The following is a 21,962-nucleotide window of genomic DNA, read 5'->3' as shown; positions in this document are numbered from 1 at the left end:
CTGAGTGGAAAGTGACAAAAGACTAAAATGAAGAAGAGCCCAGAAGGTTTAACATTGCTGAGGTAGCAAACAACAACACTATTGCACGTGTTTCTTTGATTTCCTTGAGATCTGACTTAAGACACTTAATGGCCTACAGTTGGATTGTGATGGATGTTTCAAAGATCACCATGACTGTTACTGTATTTACAACTAAACAGAGTCTGGATTTCTTTCTCAGCACTAAGCATTGTGAATAGTTTTGCCTCAGAGACCACAAGTCCCCAGTGGCAGTAGCAAAGAGTAAAGGTTCCCCTTGACAATTTTTGTCCAGTCGTGTCCGACTCTAGGGGGCGGCGCTCATCCCCCTCTTCAAGCCATAGAGCCAGCGTTTGTCTGAAGACAATCTTTCCGTGGTCACATGGCCAGTGTGATTTAGACACGGAACGCTGTTTACCTTCCCACCGAGATGGTACCTATTTATCTACTCGCATTTGGATGCTTTCGAACCGCTAGGTTGGCAGGAGCTGGGACAAGCAACAGGCGCTCACTCCGTCGCGTGGATTCGATCTTACAACTGCTTGGTCTTCTGACCCTGCAGCACAGGCTTCTACGGTTTAGCCCACAGCGCCACCATGTCCCTAGCAAAGAGTACTTGAAGTATATTTAAACTTAGAAGTTATGTTACTTTTATGTGTATTAATCCAGAATTGGGGAGGAAGTAATAGTGGAGGCTGGTAACACAGGGCAAGTACAGTACTGTTCCACCTCAGGCTACCTCCAGACAACCTCAGGCACAAATTATGTTTCAGAATCATCTCCGGGGGCCACCATAGAGGCAAAATACCAATGCTCCTCTGTGAATTCCAGTGTAATTCCTCTTCTGTGTTTGGAGTTTGCTCCCGGTGTGATGCAGCCTCACTGGGGAACACAGACGCTTTAATTGCTGGCACTGTGGGGCACCATCCACTACAGTTTTCTTTTAGAAAAAGTTCATCTCCTAATATTGGTGGTAACAATTAACTCCTGCCTCCAAATCAATTACAATGGATGGCACAGAGTGTTAATCTCATTGCTTCAACATGCATAGAGCATGGGATTGGCCATTTCCTGTAATGCTGCTTCTCTTCCAGCTCTGAATGGAGTGAAATGAGGATGACACCAAACAAGATCTGTTTGTTTGGTTCTTCTGCGGCTGTACTGTGCAGAGTGTGAGAGTATGTGTGCAGATTGCCTTTGTTAATAAGAGGGGTAGGGGAAATATTTTTCCCCTTTGCTTCACATTAATCTTTCACCAGTTTCTTTCTAAAGTGCAGTGAACATGTTACATAGAAGTTTGCAAGTCTCTAATGCTTGTTTCTGTGTTCACGTTTTTCCCCCTCAGTTGTCCATTGGCAGGGAAGAGAATACCTCTTGTACTGATTCGTACTAGGGACAGCAAGGGGTAATGAAAGCTGGTCCAGTAGGGAAGCTTCACAGTCTCTGTGAGTAAATGCATGAGTGCACGTGAATGTGAGGATGGGGTGGAGTGAGGGAAGAAAATGAAAGAATGAATGTGAGTAAATAAGCTGACTATCATGAGGAGAGAAGACTCCCTGGAAAAGACCCTGATGTTGGGAAAGTGTGAAGGCAAGAGAAGAAGGGGATGAAAGAGGATTAGATGGTTGGACAGTGTCATTGGAGCTACCAACATAAATTTGACCCAACTCTGGGAGTCAGTAGAAGACAGGAGGGCCTGGCGTGCTCTGGTCCACGGGGTAACGAAGAGCTGGACACGACTTAACGACTAAACAACAACAAAAACGACAACAAATAAGCCAACTGCCCAGTTTTAAAGCCAGACATAACCAGAAGCAGCGGGTAGGAACATTTCTAATTTTGTGACAGAGTTGTGGAATGAATGAATGGACGGAGTTATTGTGCTTGAGTGCATTTGACTAAACTCTGGGAAGCAGTGGAAGACAGAAGGGCCTGGCGTGCTCTGGTCCATGGGGTCACGAAGAGTCGGACACGACTAAACAACGTCGACACATGTGTCTGGAGTCTCTGAATATGTGAGAGTGGTTGGGAGTAAATGCATGTGTGTATCTATGAATACCCTATTTCTCCAAGGTCAGTCACCCTGGATCTGCCCACCACTGGATGCTGTGCCTTCTTCCCCACCAGCCATGATGAGCACCAGTTACCACTGGGAAGGGATCCTCTGAATGTCTTTGGATTGCAGCTCCCATCAGCTCTATCCAGCACAGCACACAATAAAGGGTGTCAGAAGTGGCAGTGACCAGCCGGCAGGGAGGACAGAAAAACTCAGAGGTGGCGGGAAGTCCTGAGGAGGCGAAGCCCACTATTGCTTTATTTACATTAAAATCAGTTTCTAGTACCTACAAGGGTCAACCTGAGTGGTTTTTTCCTGCCTGAAGAATAACAGGACAAGGCCCTCTCTCACACACTTCAAGGTGAATTGAGTATGCACACAATTAGTTTCAAGGGAACACTATCTTAGAGCAGAAGATAGAGAAAATATATCCTGTAGCCATCTGACTGGCTTTCTTTTCCAATAGGACTGAAGATATGGGACCCCAAAATCCAAAGATCCGTATTATTTGTAATAGCATGTCTCCAGATCACGTTATGTGTGATTTGTCTCCACATTCTCTTTGTTGCATTTATCCACAAGGAATTAGAATGTGCACACCAACCCTGCCTGTTGTAGGGATTCAGAAGAGATGGCTGGGGGGGGGGGGCTTCTTCCCTCTGTACCTGCTGTCTAAGGCAGCTGCCTCAGTTTGCCCAACAACAGGGCTGGTCTTGCTTTCTATGAATCAAATGGCCTGTTATCCATAATTTAATTCAGTGCCAATGTATGCATACATTTCTGCAGTTTTCAGATAAGGTTTGTACCACTAAATTTAACATTACTATGCATTTGACTGAAAGGTTCCCCTTCAACATAAAACATAGCTCGTCAGCATGTTCACGCTGAGATGAAGACTATTTTTGGCTGATTTGCCTGAGACCCCTTCTACAGAATACTTTATTTAGAAAAGCAAAGCACAGAGAATCCCACAAAGCTCCATCCCTCTTTCTGCAGTTTGACAGATGATGACAAGTTTCCTGGAAGGAAGCGCTAAACTGTGTATGATTGGAATGTTCTGCAGGGCTTCATGGAATGCAGCCTTCTGGTGATGCTCCCACATTTTGGAAGGTTCTCAGCAAAGCAAAGACGTTCCAAATAGAATCAGCATCTGTCAAAAATGTTATTCTGTCAGAGCAGTTTGTCACTGCTCTGTTTGGAAGGTTACTAATAATTGCTCTGCATTGCTGAATAATGAGCAAGCCTGATTTTGTCTGGCAAAGGATGGTGCCATCTACTTTGTAAAGCCTCCAAAATGACCTTCCTGGATGTTAATGTAAGCATCAGGACTAAATATCTACTGAAGATCTAACATCCAATAAGGTTGAGGCTAATCTGAAATACAAACAGATGAAAAAGAGATGATTGTATGACTTCAGGAAAGAATATCATGGAGGGACTTGGAGTCCAGGGACCAATCTGAGATCTGGTGATATGAATTTTATTGATTGATTGATTGATTGATTGATTGATTGATTGATTGATCGATCGATCGATCGATCGATCGATCGATTGATCGATCGAATTTGTACCCCGCACCATCTGGCAACCAGGCCACTCTGGGTGGCTAACAGCAGTATAAACAAGAATATTAAAATATTATTAAAAATAAATAAATTAATACAAGCCAAATAGGGTAAATTAAAACAGACGGCAATAAAGGTGGTAAAAAGAGTGATGGAGAGGATGGCAAAAAGGGAGGCCGAGATCTTAATGCTCCAGGAAAGCCTGATGGAAGAGCCAGGTCTTCAATGCTCGTTTGAACCCATCCAGCGAGGGTGCCAGGCGGATCTCAATGAGCAGGTTGTTCCACAGGCGGGGGACAACTTCCGAGAAGGCCCAGTTTCTTGTTCTTTCCCTCCGGGCCTCCTTTGGGGTCAAGGTCCTCAACCGCCCTGCTTGTGAAGAACGGGTATTACAGACAGATCTGACTGGGAGCAGGCATTCTGATAGATACCGAGGTCCTAAACTGTTTAGGGCTTTGAATGTTATAATCATAACCTTGAAGTCGATGAGGAAATGAACCGGTAGCCAATGAAGGGCAGCCAGAGTGAAGGAGATGTGCTGGAATTTCTTCACCCCAGTTATTAATCTGGCCGCTGAATTTTGGACCAGTTGAAGTCTCCACATCAACCTCAAGGGTAGCCCCATGTAGAGTGCACTGCAGTACCCTATTCTTCAGATTACGAGAGCATGAATCTGTGAGTGCCCCCACATCTAGATAGGGATGCATCTGGGCAATCCTCCAAAGATGGAAATGGGCTGGCTGGAACACAGATGCCACCTGGGTTTCCATAGTCAGATCTGGGTCCAGCCAGATGCCCAAGCTGTGAACCTCACTCTTCGTGGGAAGAGTCACTCCCCCAAAGGACAGAGAGTTTTCCAACCCACTGATGCCAGGCCTGCCCACGCGCAAGATTTCTGTCTTGTCCAGATTTAGCCTCACTCCATTTGCCCTCATCCACTCCAGAACGGTCCCGAAGCAGCATTCAAGGGTCAGAATAGTATCCACTGCAGTTGGAAAAAAGGAGAGGTAGAGCTGGGTATAATTAGCGTACTGGTGACACCAGGCCCCACAACTCCAGATGACCTCACCCAGCGGCCTCTTATAGATATTAAATAGCATCGGCGAGATTATTGACCCCTAAGAAACCCCACAATTGTCATCTCGCCAAGCTGCACTCTCTGGGGACGGTCCTCCGAGAAGGAATGGAGCCACGCCAAAGTGAGGCCACCAATTCCTAACTCAGAGAGCCGCCCCAGGAGGATACCGTGGTTGACTGTATCAAAGGCCACTGAGGTATCAAGGAGGACCAACAAGGACATATTGCCACTGTCGGCCTCCCTCAAGAGGTCATCCTGCAGGGTGACCAATGCTGTTTCCGTACAGAAGGAGATTTATGTATACTTATTTACCTACCCTACAGGTTGGTGAATTGGTTTAATGTCCATTTCTTCTTCCTAGTATTCCATGAGAATCTAGTTCTGGGAGTGGCCAGATAAGCTGAGGATCTCCAAGACAGAATAACCAATTTTGTCCTATGCTATAATTATGAGGTTTATTTTGAGGGAAACGATGACAACTAAGCTGGGATAAAGCCAGTATTAATCTGCAACATAAGCAGTGTAGACATATTTGTTGAGGAAGATGGTTCCTCGTTTCATCCAGAATTGGGGATACTTATTTAGCAGAGGTGTAGCTCCTGTCTCAGGAGATAACTGAGCAACTGAAGTCAGAATCAAAACACTGGTAGATGCGTTTACCATTCCCTGTTCTGTAAGTTGTCTTCACATTTTTAACTTGAAGGGTTTTTGAACATTCTGTTTACCATTAGCATTCCTATTTTAAAAAAACAGAAAATGGTCGCGTGATCCATTCATTGCAATGAAGTCCAGGGTTGAGCAAAACCTTTGTAAAACCACTAAGAAGTTACAAATAGAGTGAGCATTTAAGTTTCCCAGAACCTACATCAGGGAAAGATGGTATAAACCCAGGCGTTAAGGCCAGAAGCTTAAAAACTGGCCTGGGTGTTTTGCCCATGACTCATGAAGCCAGACAGCCAACAAATCACTGTAGAGATTCCACTACAAGCAGAGGTGACAAAAGTATTGATTGGCAGCCTGCTCATAACCTGAGTTAGATCCCAGGATCAGGTTGCTGGCTCAAGGTTGATTCAGCCTTCCATCCTTCCAAGGCTGATAAACTGAGTACCCGGCTTGCTGGGGAAGCAATGTGAAACTTACATAATTAAAACTGTAAACCTCCCAGAGAGAGCTTCAAGCTTTATAGGGCAGTATATAAACAGCACACTTTACATTTTCTTTCTCTATGTATCTCTGCCCATCCGTCTGTTTGTCTATCTAACTTTCTTTTGACCACTTTTGACCAGAGTTGGAAAGGGGGAGAATAGCAGATGCCCCTCTGCAGAGGGGGGAAATGTAAGATAAAAGCAGTGAAATAATGAATTAGAAGCCACCAATAAAATCAGAGTAAGACAGCAGCAGAGTAGAAGAGTGCTAAAATCTATAACTCACAAAAACAGTTCCTCAAATGTCCAGAAAGTCCCTTAGTTAGGTTCCAGGTTGTATGAATATAGATAGTGTTTGTTTGTTTGTTTGTTTGTTTGTTTGTTTGTTTCATTTCTATGCTGCCTTTCTCCTGTGAGGGGACGCAAGGCAGCTCAAAAATGATTAAAACAACTTGGACTAAAAGCACCGCAAATTACAAGGTTAAAAAACATTTAAGCATGTAATAGTAATGAAAAGTGGCCATCTAAACATTTAAAAACATACATAAAAGGAATGTGTGGACAGCATCCAGAAGAGACTCACTCTTGGCCAATTTAGTTATTAAAAGCCTGTCTAAAAGGTAGGTCTTTAACTGTTACTGAAATGACAAAAGCCAGGTGTATCACCAACCACAGCACGTCGCGGTAGCATCTTAATCTACCTCCTGAGTAGTACGGACCAAAAAAATGGAGTAAGAAGGAGAACAAGGGGGTGATATATTCAGGAATGGTGTTACTTCAGAAATGGGCATTAACTGAAGTAGGAGAGACCTTCTGAGTGACCTTTAAAAGCCCTGAAGGTGTGCATGTGGTTTTGGCCTTTTAGAAGCTCATTTGGCAATTGTAATTAAACACCCCCCCCAAGCAGTCAGAACTGTTACCTTTTCTTGAGAAAAACAGATTAGCAGCTCCTTGACCCCCTTAGTGGGAAGCAAAGGCAGAACAGTCTGGAGTTTAATCATAGTGCTGGTGGCACTGAGGGAAACAGCAGCCATTACAAAAGGAACAGGCAGAAGATCTGCTCTGCCAGTGTCTTGAAGAACCCATTGTTAGTCCTTCTTGTATCCGAGGGGACAGAAAGTATTTGCAAAGTGAATGCCAAGCCTGGAAGACAAAGGGATAAATCATATCATAACTGGGAAAATTGATCAGTAATACCAGGGGACTCTCTTGGGAAATTATGTTGCTGAATAGCTGATTCCGCCCTGCCCCCTTGTTCGTTTGAAGGCACTTAAGAGCCTCTCATGTAGAAATCTTCAGTAAGATGCATCTGTGGGGGGTGCTCAAAAATATTGACAAATAAATACTTCACACTTCTTATGAAGATCTCTGCAGGTGGCACAATGCACCACAAGATGCATGAGGCAGAAAATATCTGCTGTTGCTCAGGGCCTGAGCACACAAGGCAAATGTTCCCTAGTTGTGCCCCAGTTATATTGTTGTATAAATTTCCAGTCACTCAGTGCACAGCCATTATAGAACCGTTTTCCCAGTCAGCAGTGCATCTGCAGTTTATTTCCCCTTCACTGGGAAGGTTGTGTTATTTTGTTCCTATGACTTACGGGCACATTCCTTACCAGTATTGCATGTGTGAACATCAATCCCATCAGAGAACATAGAGAAGGAAGAGGGACTAGGACTAAGGCACTGCCTTGAAGAAGCATGGCCACCCTACAGGGTTTGGCACAGAGGCAGTGGCAGATACTCCCAGCTTTTGCTGGTGGATGAAAGAAGGAAAATGGAGAAGGGAAAGCAGGAATAAGGCATCACCTCAAAGATGTACGCCTGCCCCATGAGGCTCAGTGCAGGGGCAATGATGGGTACACCTGGCCTTTGCTGGCATAGGGAAGGAGGGAGGGAGGGAGGCATGGGCTGATGGAAGCCACATGGAGGAGCCTCAGAGCAATCCCATGCAGGGAAATTGTGAGACAGGAACAAGCACTAGGGAAGGATTAACATGGGAGGATGAGTGCTGTGGACATCTCGCCCTGCAAGGTAAGACTGCCAATGGACCAGCTCCCCACAAAACCAATCCACATAATCTAAAACTACAGCCTAACACAACAGGAAGTGACCAATGGAGCAAAGGACTCAAGAAATCAAGGCAAGCCATCAGGTGCAAAGGTCAGGGGCTTTAGCCATGAAAGAACCTCTGCACTGCCCCAGGAAACAAGAGAGGAAATAAATTGGTTCCACAGTGTAGCTGGCCATAGCATTTCAAATAGGAAGAAATGAATCAGTAACATTAAAACAAATAGGGACATTCATCCCAGTATACATATGTATACAACATGACCCCCATTCAGTGTAACAGATGTATGGAATGTATTGTTAGAACAGGGGAACATTTGGCTGTTGCGATAAGGCCCTCATGCTCATTCTCTGCTATGTTTGCAATAGTTATGCCAGTTTGTATGGAGCGAAGAAGGGTGTTCCGAACTGGAAATTAGAAGCATCAGATGTATGGCCATAGCCTAGATTCTTCATCCTTTCCCACCAGAGGAAAAGGTCAACATGGCTACCTTGAGCAGCTCTAAACAACAGCATGGTGTTGCATTGAAATTAGTCTCTCAAGTTCTTCAGCCAATAAGTTATTCTCCTTTTCTATACTTCTTTTCCCATTTGTTTTACTAACAATTAACTCTTCAGTCTCTTGATTACATCAACAATGTGTGGACCTCTTGCAGTAGCTGGACAGCATCTCCCAAGTGCCCCAGCTAGCACTGACAGTGATGAGGGTTGACAAGAGCTGTGGGCCAAAGACATCTTGATGGCCAGACTTTGCCTTTCCCCGGACTAAAATGTCATGGTTGTAGGTGCTGGCGGGGTCATGACACCACCAGGCAAGGTCAAGGTACCAGCGACAAGCAAGAATGCAGAAAGGCTATTGCAGGTAAGAAGCCAAGAGTATATCTTGTGGGATAGTCAAGTGTTGAGCCCAGCTATCAAGCTCAGAACTATCATCCTGAGGTTGCGGTGTAAGATATGTTTGTAAATGGGTGATGAGACAGCAGATGGATGGGAAAACATAACGAAACCCAGGTAAGACAAAGAATGGTCTTCAGAAACAGAAAGGGACTGTACAAGCAAGTCTGCAACAAGCAAAATAAGGAAAGGGGAGGCTGTGCACGAGCATGCTTTTTTCATGGTTATACGGTATTCCACTAACTTCAGTAGGATATGTTCCCTAATAAAATCTGGTGCTTTGGTGTCTGATCTTCACCATGTTTATTCAGAGGTAAGGTTTTGCACAGGATGCTGAGATGACAATAATCGAGGTGAGTGAAAGCTTTACCCCCAGTGAAGATCAAATACCTCTCCTGCATTTTCCATTTTCCCATAAGTGTGGGGAGATTCTTCCACTAAGGTCATTCAGGGTTTATAGTCTCTTGCTGGCCATGTTTTCCCCACATTCAGCTGAGCTGCCTGATGCACACATGGCAAAAGCTGCTGCACAAGATTATCCTCAGTCCAAAACCAGAAATCCAGAAGAGCAAACCAGCTTCCTACCTTGTACATCCTGAAAGATGTGATTACAAGACTCTGTTTAGGATTCACAGGACTCTTCAGCAAATTGTTCCTATCATGGAAAGGAAAGAAGAAAAGAGCAGGAGGTGCCACACTGCTGCTCTTCAGTCCACTCCTTTTCATCTGCTGGTGCCTGAAGAGATCTCGCCTTCCCAATTCTAGCATCTAATAGAAAGGATTCAATTTCTTCACAGAACAACGAACAGCAGCAGCTTAAAAGAAAGGAAAAAAGCGGGGGAAGAGAAAGTGGAAGCAAGCAAAACATGAAAGGGGTGGTGGGACAGCAGGAAAAAGCAGCTCATTTCTTTACACAGCAAATAGTATTTTTATAGGCAAACTAGGCACCCCTTCAAGCACACACACAGATGGGAAATCATTGTGGTTTTTTTTTTAACAGTGACTTCCAGATTCTGATAGCCAGCATGCCCAATGGTAAGGATGGCATGTGCGATTCCAGGTACTGTAACACACACACACAACCCAAAAGATTCCTATTTCTGAACAAATAAATGGAATATGGTGCTATATCTGCATTTTAAACATCTGCAGGCATACACCGAGAGTCAGTATGGTACAGTGGATAGGGGTTGAACTAGAGCTCAGGAGACCTGCGTTCAAATCTGCCCTGGAAAATTACTGAGATATGGTAAACCACCCCATTAACTTCTTATACACTATTAGAGTTGTCATATGTCAAAATCAACAAGAAGGTTCATAACAACAAACACATGCATTGGGAAGCCTTAGTTGGCTCTCAGGCATAGCTGTTGAAAAGTACTAGCATTATGTAAGGGCGAAGGGTGAGTAACAAAGATAGAACTATGGCATTCTTTTCTGTCCTAAAAAACTCTACTCATTTTGCTGGTGAAAAAAAAAACCAACCATGCCTAGTAATTCACAATGATTAAATAAAGGCACAGAAGCAATCAATATAATAGCTGCTTTGTTATCAGCTTTGCCATAAACTGTTACTCATTACCAGTATGTATGAAAAGATGATCTGGCAGTCAGATGTATTTTACTAAGATGCACTAGTGGCAAAAGATCCTCAGAGGAAAAAACGAGCGTCATTCTATTCATCAAATGCTCGAAGACTGGAATAAAATATTTCACGGTGGAGCCCTATAATATGACAAAACACAAGTCGGGCTGGGCATTAACTGTGTGCAGACACACAGAATGGACCACATGGAAAGAACTTCCCCTTATGTACAGTCAGAATATGTACAAATTCTTCTTCTTCTTCTTCTTCAATATTAATATTAATACCTTCTGCTGCCAAGGTATGTTGGAAGGAGCCTTCTGCTCCGAAGGACAGTATGGGCTAAGAGGGAGCTGATGATGCCCTGGCCCAGATTGTTGCACCTCCATGACCCAGCTTGTCCTTTGCACCAGCTCCAGCTCCTCCCGAACTCATTTCCTTAAGTTCCTGGGCCTGATAGCCTTTGGCCCCTCCAAAGGTTATTGGGTTCTACCTCATCCATGAGATAGATGTGGGTGCAACACATGAACCCAGGCATTCTTCCAAAGTCACACATACCCCACTTTCAACCCTTTATACAACAGACATGGGCAGCTTGCAGCTCTCCAGAGATGTTCAGACTGAAACTCTGCCAGGCTCTGGGAAATTCATGGGGGTGGGGGTTGGACTACAATTCTGGGAGGTATCATCCAAGTAGGTAATTTTAACAAGCATAGTTCATGGTGAAGGATGATGGGAATTGCAGGCCAGCAACTTCTAGGAAGCCCCATGTTGCTTATCCCTGGGGTACCGTAAATACATTATCCTGCCCTTAAATTGAACCCTTTGATTTCAATAGATATCTTGCCCTTAAATGAAGCTGCTTCCCCTGTATTTCCCAATATTCGGGTATATTTAGTGGATTTAATAACATTGGCTTTTCTTTAAATATCATTATTTATGTGCTACATTGACCTTCCACCTTTCTTTTAAAAGTCATGACTGTCCTCCCTCGACTTGCTTTCTTCACAACAGCCCTGTGAAGTTGGTCAGGTTGAGAAAGTGTGGCTGTCCCAACATCACTCCATGAGTTTTCTGGCCCAGTGGAGATTTGAACTCAAGTCTCCTGAGTGCTAGTCCAGCACTCTTAACACTACACCACATTAGCTTTAATAGATTCATAGGATACGTGGCTTAGAACTGGGTTAGGTGACCTCCTGAAAAACTGACGTGTGGATGGGTTGCCCCTGCTTTGTCCATGAACGAACCCCAGGTCATAGCCCTAGTCTTAACACCGTGCCCTGTAACCTCCCAAGTGTGCTATTAATAAAGTGGAGATTTCCTGTCTCCTTGCTTGACCTTCATTATGTTGGCACTGCATCATCAACATTGAAGTTCATTTGAAATCCAGTTATAGGGGTGAGAGACAGCTGAGTAAACCTCCATCATTCAGCTCTCCTGGCTGGCAGGCAGCCAGCCAGACCCAAAAAAAGAGAAAAAAAGAATTCACTTTTAATTATTCAGAACTCATCTTCTCTTCCATTAAAAACAAATGGGAAACGGATGGGTTTTGGCAATGAATCCCCAATAGGGCATTTAGGATTAAAACAAAACCTGCCCAGTTAAATGTTGCCTTACAAAAAATGGATTTGATTACTCTAATCTTTCTCCTGCAGTTTGTATAGCTTAGGAACAAAACAAAAAAAGTGCTATGTTTAAAAAGAAGAAGAAGAAATTCTAACACAAGATTTCCACTGCCGCCTTTAATGCTTTCTTCAGTAACAGGGTAAGGGAGAAAGAAAAGGGATTGGGGGTTTTGTTTCTCCCTCGGCACATGGTTTGGCATGGTATAGCTGCTGCTATTCACATGTAAGGCCAGTCTCTTTCCTTGCCTGTTCAGAGTAGACCACTCTTGGGTGCCTGAGAAAATGAGAAATGAAAAAGCAGCTCAAAAAGCATTGTTTGGTGGAAGGCTGAAGCCAGGCCAAAATAATGATGTCCTCCACAGGCATGGGGGAGGGGTGGGAGACTCAGCATATTTGCTGTATATCAGGTCCCCCCGCCTGTTCCAGTGCAGCTCTGTCAGTTACATGAGTCTCGCACTGTGAAAGGTATCATCTTTACTATAGGACTGCTAACCCTTACTTTCCATGTCTGGGGAATAAGGCAATAGTTACAAACAAACAAAAATACAGCATGCAAAAGGTCAACGAACTCTACCCAGCCACAAGGACCTGGGATCACTACACACAAAAGACCAGCTAATGACACCCATCAATCACAGTGACAGATGATCTCTTCTCCTTATCGCAACAATACACACACAACAAGACACACTAATCACCCATCTGCTGAAAAGGACAAAAGCCTATCTCACAGCCATAAATACTCAACTCCCAAGCAAACTACCACCAGAGCACAGGGTGCTGTCCTCTGAAGATGCCAGCCACAGAGACTGGCAAAACGTCAGGAAGAACAACCTTTAGAACACGGCCAAAGAGCCTGAAAAACCCACAACAAACAAACAAAGCATTCATACCAGGAGTGGCCAATCTTTTCACCTCCCCGGGGCCCGCATTCCATTGGGGAGTGTTAACTATCAAGTGGGTAAGCCCAGGGAACAGGAGCATTGGATGGGGAGAAGGAGACAATGATGAAGTGAGAATATCTCAGTGAGTTTAGTATCTGTCTGTGGAGCCAGAGGTTGGGAGTTTGATACCCCACGGTGCCTCCTGTGAGTAGAGCCAGACTGTGCAACCTTGGGCCAGCTGCACAGTCCCAGGACACCCCCAAGAAGAAGGCAATGGTAAACCACTTCTGTGTATTCTCTACCTAGGAAACCCTGAAAAAGGTCTCCATAAGTCACAACTGACTTGACACCACATGATTATTACTTGTTCTCCCTTTGCTTTGCTTTCTGCTAGCCCTTTTTGTTCCCTGTTTCCTCCCAGTTGATCAGGCTATTTAGGAATTTTATAGAGGCTTAAACCAAAGCCTGGAAAGTTAATTTTTCAGAGTAATTCATTCTCATGACTTGCTGTAGTGTTTGAAAAGCGACCCATTGTTGTTAATTGCAGGGTTGGAGAAATGAATTGTGGTGCTTCTTCTTGGGATGTTTGTTGTTTTTCCATCACTTTCCAAAGTTTCATGAAATGAAATATGGGGGGGGGGGGGGGAGAATCCCTGTCAAATGTATCTAAAACCCCTTTAAAATAACCTCTTAAATATCTTTTGGGGGGGAAATCACATTAATAAGATAATTTTAGTCCTAACTGATTGCATTGTTTTTGAAATCAATAACCCTGGTTATCCAAAAAGTAACAAGTTACTGGAATTAAATTACTTGGAACCTGTTATTCCAAAGCTCTGGCCTGAACCAGTCACTTACAGGCTTTTGCAGGCTAAATAAGATAAATCATTTGTGTTCCCTCTTTCTTATATGGAACTGACTGGAAGGGATGCTTAATATTGTTCAAAGGTGGAAAAGTGCAATTTAATGCAAGACCAAACGAAACCTGAACCATGTTTTTGCCATCTCCATCTAGTGGCAGAATTTTTAAAAAGTATATTGAATATGTAAATATGTCACCTAAACAATACGAAAATATAAATGATAATAAGTACTATAATATATTATAATACTACAAGAAGGGATTTTTAAAAAACTGATGTTTGTAATTTTTAAAACATAAACAGAATTAAAACAATTTCCTGTATTTATCCCTATTATTCATCTGTATTATAGACTACAAAAAGGTCTAGCAAGGAATATGTTCCAAATGATTCCACAATCACCATGCAAAATACTGTGATTGATTATATTCAATGTAGGCATCCTTCAGTCTCGAGAGACTATGTTTATATTCAGGTCCTAGCTATCCATTTGTATTAAGTCCCACCCACCTTCGCATAAGTGACTCTATACAGCTAATTTCCCCATTAAATCTATATGCTGTTCTACTGACTCCATCCTTGTAGATAAAAAGAGCAGTAAGCCTCTCCTTAGCCAGGACCACTATTGCTAGGCTATCAACCAATTCCAAATATTAAAATTTTAGGACACCCATATAATACAGTAAGTATTTTTGAACGAACAATGGGTTCGATGTGCTCATGAGTCTGGGATTCTCCAGTGATTCTATCTATCTGTTCTATAGTGTTTTCCCAGAAACGGCTACTCGTTATTTTTAATGAGGCCCCCATATATAAAATTGTCTTCACTTCCCCCACATTTCCAACACACATTACGAACATCCAGTTGCATTGTAGTCCATTTTTATGCTGTCATATTCTAACAATAGAATCTGATTCCAAGAAGCTTGTGCGTATGAGCACAAGGACTCTCACTGATATCAGATATATGAGCCAAAGGGCTTAACATGCAAGAGCCTGAGATATAAAGCACATTCTCTGCTCATCCACCTCTTCCTGATCCGGACACCCATAATGCAGCATATGGACCAACATTTGACCAGTGGAATATTTGTCCTTGGTTGTTTAAAAAGGCAACCTTTCTCATCATGTTCAAAACAACTTGAAAGTTACAGATACACTTGAAGAGGAATGAAGTGTTCTCTCATTAAGTTGCAGTTACATTATAATGTAATTATGAAGGAAAATTTGTTATAGGCATCTAGTTACTTGCAATTATTTAATTTCAATGTCTTGAGTGAGGTGGTGCATTTTAAAAAAATCAATGTAATTACTCTTGTGAGGTTGCTGTGACTGAAGAACCTGCCTTGAGGCAACAATTATAGAAAATGAGCTGGCTCCCATTTGAAGGAGGCTTCTGACACAGTGGTTAAACTGCAGTACAGCAGCTAGGACTCTGCTCATAACCTGAGTTCAATCCCAACAGACTCAGGTAGCCAGCTCAAGGTTAGCTCTGCCTTCCATCCTTCCAAAGTCGGTAAGCTGAGTACCCAGCTTTTTGAGATGGGAATGGGGGCAATGTGCAGTCCATATAATTGAATTGTAAATCAGCGAGAGAGTGCTTTAACTCCTATAGGGTGGAATATAAGAAGCATACTTTGCTTTATATGTGTATGTGTGTGTGTCTCTGTGTCTGTGCGGGTACACTGCCATTCCTCCCTGAAGCAGCATAAGTGGCTCTCTTCCCCACCCCCAGTATGCTCATGAGCTGAAATACTCCTCCCCGGCTACTCCTTTTGATGGTGTGAAAATGGGGCAATGGGGAAAAGGAGATAAGGATGGGAAATGCATCTTTTTCAGCCTGTGGTTGTTGTTGCCCTTGTTTCTGTTGTTCGTGTGTTTAGTTTTAGGCTTTCTTCCTTTTTGTTGAAGTTCTGTTGATGTTTATGGATTTCAATGGATTTCCTGTGCAGTCTAACATAATGATTGCTGGTGTTGTCCAGTACTTCAGTATTTTGAAATAGAATTTCATATCCAGCTTGTTTTAGGGCATGTTCAGCTACTGCTGATTTTTCCGGTTGTTTTAGTCTGCAATGTCTCTCATGTTCTTTGATTCTGGTGTGAATGCTGCATTTTGTGGTTCCAATATATACCTTTCCACAGCAACCACTATGTTAGATTGCACAGGGAAACTATTGAAATCCATAAACAGAATTTCAACAAAAAGGAAGAAGGCCTAAAACTAAATGTGGCCTGGCTCCCGATATTGAAAAATACAGTCTGTAAAAGGTCAATGAACTCTACCCAGCCACAAGGACCAGGGATCATTGCACAAAAAAGACCAGCTAACGACACCCATCAATCACAGTAACAGATAATCCCCCCCTCCTTATCACAACAAAAAGCTGTCTGTCTTGGGTGTCCCTGCACGACATAGCCCATAGCTTCTCTGAATTACTCAAGCCCCGTGGCAGCAATCCATGAAGGAGATAAAGCACAGTACAGAGAGCAAAATGCTGGGTGAAACAAATTCCACACAACCCCCCACTCTGTCATTGTTCTTAGGCAAGAATCACATCTAATTATCATTACTCTCCCTTCTTTGCCTCACCTGTCCTGGAAAAGTTCTCCTTCACATATTCCTTCCTTTTCAGAAAATTTTCTCGAAAGGTTTCCTTCTCAGATTCTCCCTTCCTTAAAATAATTTCCTTTTTTTCTGATTCCATCTGGAAAACTGTATCATTTTGTTTGTCTGAATTATCCACTCTACTTTCATCTTCTTCTCAAAAAAAGGTGGGAGGCATTCCTGCCTTGACTTGACTCTATCTATAAACCTAGTCTACTTCATAAGAATGATGTTGAGTTTTTAAAAAAAGAAGTGCCTTGAGTAGGCGGAAAGGAAGCTGGTACCTTAACGAAATGGCAAGTCTTCACTCAAAACAGAAGAAACAAATGGACAATATCCACACCACACAATGCTCATCTTCCTCATGTTTTATCATCTCTCATAGTCCACATATTCTGCAGCCACAGATCCCAAATTGATGGAACACGTGAATAAACTGTTAAGTCCCAAAAGCTTCTGACAAATCTCCTTGAGATCTTTCTTGTGTGTGGCCTTGAAATACCTTCAAGCTACTGGAACAGCGCTGCAATTTCAGAGAGATTATGTGCGTTTGCCTGTCCAAGCTTTCATTAACAATAGCTTATTACTGACATTTTTCCTTCATGCTTGCTTTCATCTCCCATTTATTTCTCTCTTTGACGGGGAGAACAATTTTCTCTGCTTAAAAGGTGATGGTAGCTCAGAACCAAATATCTACCGAATAACACTAGCCTTAGTTCTGTTAGAAGGGAGTGGTTACCAATGTAGGCTAGTAGCATGTCAGCTCAGTAGAGGTGCAGAAAGGACTTGGTCCTGACGGACCGCTTCAGCCTTGAATAGTTATCAGAGCCTTAGTCTGATTTTTAATGGGCTATTAGTTTACAGCAGTGGTGGGCAAAATATGGTCCTGTGGTTGGATCTTCCCTTGGCTCCTAATTTTTGAGGTGGGAAAGGAGTGAAATGCAGATTCTAGAAACCTTCAGCAATGGCAGTTCAGCTTTTAAATAGATCACAGGGTCCACCTAGGCCATTTAACTACCCCATATGCCCATTTCCCCCCGCCAAAAAAAACTGGACTTTAGACCACATCCACTTTCATTTTTTGACAATCTGTGCAGCCCTCAGAGGGCTTCCTTCCACCCTCCAGGGAGGCAGGCTAAAGCCTAATGACCAGCAAGACTAAAACGTCTGCATATATTTAAGCCATTCAGGAAGCACTGGGCCAGTCTCCTTTTTGTATAGCAAGTAGTGCTGGAGAATTCTTGGAAAATTCTAGGATTCGGAGTCCAAAATAATAATAATGATTATTGTTTAATTTTATATTATTTATTTATTGCTTTTATATTATTTTATATTATTTTTATTATTATTACTTTAAAATGTTGTTGGCTTGTGCTTATTTTGATTTTATAACTATTATGTTTATTGCTTCAAATTGTTTGTGTTTAACATGTAAATCGCCCAGAGTGGCCTTTGGCAGCCAGATGGGTGGCATAAAAGTCAAATAAATAAATAAATAAATAAATAAATAAATAAATAAATAAATAAATAAATAAATAAATAAATAAATAAATAGTACTGTCCTAAAAACATTTGCTTGAAATATGTGAAAGAGCTCCTCTTACTGTCTACAGTCAATAATGTGATTTGACCAAGTGTTTTCACTCTACTTTCATCTTCTTCTCACTCACTCACTGTTCACTGCTTATTGCAAATCAAAATGCTGCATGTTTGGCACTCACTGCTGTAGCACATACCAAGGCAACCCCAGCAAGGGGAAAAAACCCAGTCATGCAAGTAGAAGGCGGCAGCAGATATTAAACATGAAAAGGAAGTAGAAAAATGGGGGTTGGAGGGAGATAGCCACCAGTGCTACATCGACCTCTCCAATCAAAGCCATTACAAGACAGTCAGTCATCCATCTGACATTCACACACAGACACACAGACACACAGACAGACACACAGAGTGCTAAGTGTAATGAAGACTAAGTTCAGCTACTCAAAAGAAAAAGCAAGCAAATTCTAGAATGTGGGCAATCTGATAAGAGAAGTTTCCTCCCAGTTCAGTATTTTAAAACCAAAAAAAGTTAGAGCAAATCTCAGTAGGGCAACATGAACTGTCCTAAGCTTGACTGGAGGTTTCTTGAACCATCTCATACCTGTTCCTGTAACATACAAGTATCCCTGCTCTGCCTCGCCTCCTGAAAAGACTTTTTTCTGAAACTGGTACACATCCCTAATCTCTAAGACTAAGCTCTCCGCAGTTTTATTTTCAGTTTCATTCCTAATGATCCCCGGGCTGGAATTTGTCTTGTTCAGAGCAGCCACATGCTGGTTCAATGTTTTCTCATCATAACCCTGAGATCCATTTCCGAGTCAGTTATAGCCAACTCCGATCTGAACCAACTAATTAGAAAAAATTTCTCTACCTTCTCTGCTTTCCCATTTGGCTGCCCCACATCACATAGGATTGCAAAAAAAAGAGAGAGAGTAACAGAGATACAGACAAGAAGCTACTGGATCAGAGTTGTGCCATCCCCTGAAATGGCATGGACGCTAGACAAGACAAATGGGCAATATTTATTTATTTAAAATGTTTTTATTAGGCATGATTGGGAGCAGGCGAGGACCAGAAAACAATTAGTATAAATAACAATGGCAGGATGTAGAAAGCAGCTTGAGTGTTCCATCCCTTTCTAGCATCATCCTTTAGGTAAGGTTCCATCCCTTTCCAGCATCATCCTTTAGGTAAGGTTAGAAACCATTTGGGGGCAGTAAAGGCCAGGCAGCAAGATTTGTACATCTTCACTCAAGTATTTCAGTAATCATTGCAAAATAAACTATTTCAAAAGCCATAAAATATTTCATAAAGTATTATTATGGTTTGTATCTTAAACACTGTAATGTTTTATCTAGAGCCTAGCATAGACAGATCATGGTCTGAACAGAGTAGGGGATGCTTGCTTGAGCGAACCATCGCTTTCCTACATTACCTAGAGAACTTTAGCTACTAGACAGCCAGAAAGTGACATTAATTAATTAATCCATCCCCCCCCCAGGAAAAAGTAAAAGCCCTTGGGGAAGATGCATTGCCTTTTCATTGTTCACCCCTTCACTCCCCAGCTTTTACATTCTAATCACAAAGACATAAATCTCTTGGTTTTACTGGGATTTAATAACTTAATCATCACTAATCACCAATTACATCTGCTGGATTGTATCCTGTATATAAACTTTAAGCTGCTTTGCAAACAGTGAGGTTGCAGGTTTAATTTCCTAGGATTTCTGTTTTAAAAGATCTTGGATCACTGGGCTGGGGATGCTCTCCAGGTGGAAACCCTTGACGGACATTGCCAGTTTAGTAGACCATTGTGGATTAAAAGTACCAGGAGGCAGGCTTGACATATAGGCAAGTGCATGCATCCTTGTTAGAGAGGGAAATCAGCCAGTGTCTATGCTGCATGTTTAGCGGCATCTGAGCCTCAGTGTTGTCCTCACTCCGGAGGCAAATCTCTAGCACAGCGATCTCTTTTTTGCGTATATCCACACAGACACCAATTGTTGTGGGCGCATCCTGTGTCTTGATCCCATCGGCCAAACAGACAGCAAGCAGATCCACAATTTGGTATGCTCGGTTTCGATGCTGGGTTGTTTAGCTGGTTTGCTCACTTCGACCGCTCAGTAAATTTGGATGAGCATCGCATAAGGGCGAAGCTTATTAAATACGAGACCATTCCATTTCCGACTTGAAACCACTGAAATCCACTCCATTCAGTAGCTTGTAGTTTCTCTCCATATCTCTGCTAACCTATTCCTCCAAGCAATTGCTTTCTGTCAGGTTACCTATTTCTTTGACTGTTGTTATCTAAAAGGATTTCCAATCAAACAAAGTTTGTGTAATGTCACCTGAGAGTGGAAGGAGCCTCCTATTGTCAGATTCCCTCTGTCTTCCCTCTCCACTCCCACTGCCCTTCAGAGCACAGGAAAGATGAAGCAGTAAAAGCCAGAAACCAAAAGGCTAATGTTGCTGTTCTGCCAAACAGATTTAACAAATGCTGGCCTTGAATGTTGAGAACTTTTCTTTAAACCAAACCAAACCAAAACATTTCTCATGCTTCCCAACTAATCCAACTAGGAAGTTATTGTTTTGAATCAAAAGGTATTCAGGAAATTCTATGAATACTCGCAAAGCATCACTTTGCTGTGGTGCCCCATAGGTCAAGTCCTTCACAGGGTAACCCACACAGAGGACTGGTTTGCTATGGTAAACATAGCTAGATGAGAAAGGGCAATGTTTCCCACAGAGCTGCACCCGCAACACACAGTGGATTGTTTACTAAACAAATACTGAGAACAATAATCATCATCATGTACTGTCAAGCCAATTCTGACTTATGACCATCCTTTTTCTGGGCTTTCCGGGTAGATAATATTCAGAATTGGAATTGTGGATTTGTGAAATGGCCCCTTCTCTAGCTGTATGTCTGTGAATCATTTTTCTTATTTTTCAGTAGGTTTACTTGAGAGTAAGCAGGGCCACTTTTAGGCTGGATGCAGCAGAGGGAGAGAAATCTCAGATCCCCACCTTCTCCAGGAAACAGACAAGGCACAGTAAAGATCTTACAGTATCTTCCCGCTTTGAAAAATTTGTGTAAATGATTACAAATAACCCTTTTCCTCGAACCAACTGCCTATTGAAACTGTTTGTTTACTTTTGAGAATTGTATTATACCATGTTACAAATCTGAAGCACTAGTATCCTGGCATGTTGCTGAATTGTCTCAGACTTGGGTGACTTGATCAGCAAAAATATTAAAGAAATGAAAAATATCTGCTGTACAACAGCTCAGTTTTCTAATTCAATGTTCATACAAAGGAAATGTTTGCCTGTTTACATGCATGTGTGTGCATGCGTGAGTTGTCTTACAAAGCATAAATGCCAGCAGGCTTGCTTGCTGCTGGAATGCATCTGTGGACATTGTACAAGCTGTTGCCCATAACAAAACTACTGCTTCTCTTGACAACCCCCAGTTCCAATTCTCCAGACCTCATCTAGCTCCTGTCTGCCCCGTCAGCCTGCTGGAAGCCACTGCAAGAGGCTGCTGTTCCTTGGGGGATTTGCTAATGCTTCTGCAGCAAGGGTGGGCCAGGCACCTAGAGGGGAGAGAGAGAGAGAGAGAGAGAGAGAGAGAGAGAGAGAGAGAGCTGCATTTGCAAGAAAACTGCAAAGAAGGAGAATGCATCTGTTTCCTGCTGATCAGGGGAAGATCTGTGATTAGGAAACTAGACAGAAAATCATCCCATTGTCTGACTTCTATACTCTCTGCCCAGCCTACTGGAACATAGAAGTTTCATTGGGCTACCCAGAGTGAAGAAATCGGTGCTTTAAAAGAAAAGAAAAGAAATCCATTACTCATGAATCGGAAGGCATATGTCTTCTTCCTGCATTTACTCCCCCCCCTCGCTCTCTAACCTACATAATGAGAGGTTGAATTATGGGGAAATCCGGTTGGAAAAGTTGGTCATCCTATTTACACCTCCTTTACCACTGCACACTGGGCCATATTCGCATGAGAACCAAATGTAATTACAT

At 42.6% G+C, this 21,962-nt stretch overlaps 1 long non-coding RNA gene across 2 annotated transcripts in view; it reads right to left on the bottom strand.

Annotated features, from left to right (window-relative positions):
* Positions 1-21,510, bottom strand: part of LOC144586911 (uncharacterized) — a 36,257-nt gene extending 14,747 nt beyond the window's left edge. The window contains exon 1 of one of the 2 annotated variants that reach the window (XR_013542009.1): positions 16,673-21,510. This is a non-coding gene — a long non-coding RNA (uncharacterized LOC144586911). The other variant, XR_013542010.1, reaches the window with a different exon arrangement.
* Between the last annotated feature and the right edge of the window lie 452 nt (positions 21,511-21,962).

Source organism: Pogona vitticeps, chromosome 2 (assembly GCF_051106095.1).
Source record: "Pogona vitticeps strain Pit_001003342236 chromosome 2, PviZW2.1, whole genome shotgun sequence".
Taxonomy (NCBI): domain Eukaryota; kingdom Metazoa; phylum Chordata; class Lepidosauria; order Squamata; family Agamidae; genus Pogona; species Pogona vitticeps.
Note: the sequence above shows the minus strand (reverse complement) of the source record. Positions and strands in the feature narration are given on the sequence as shown.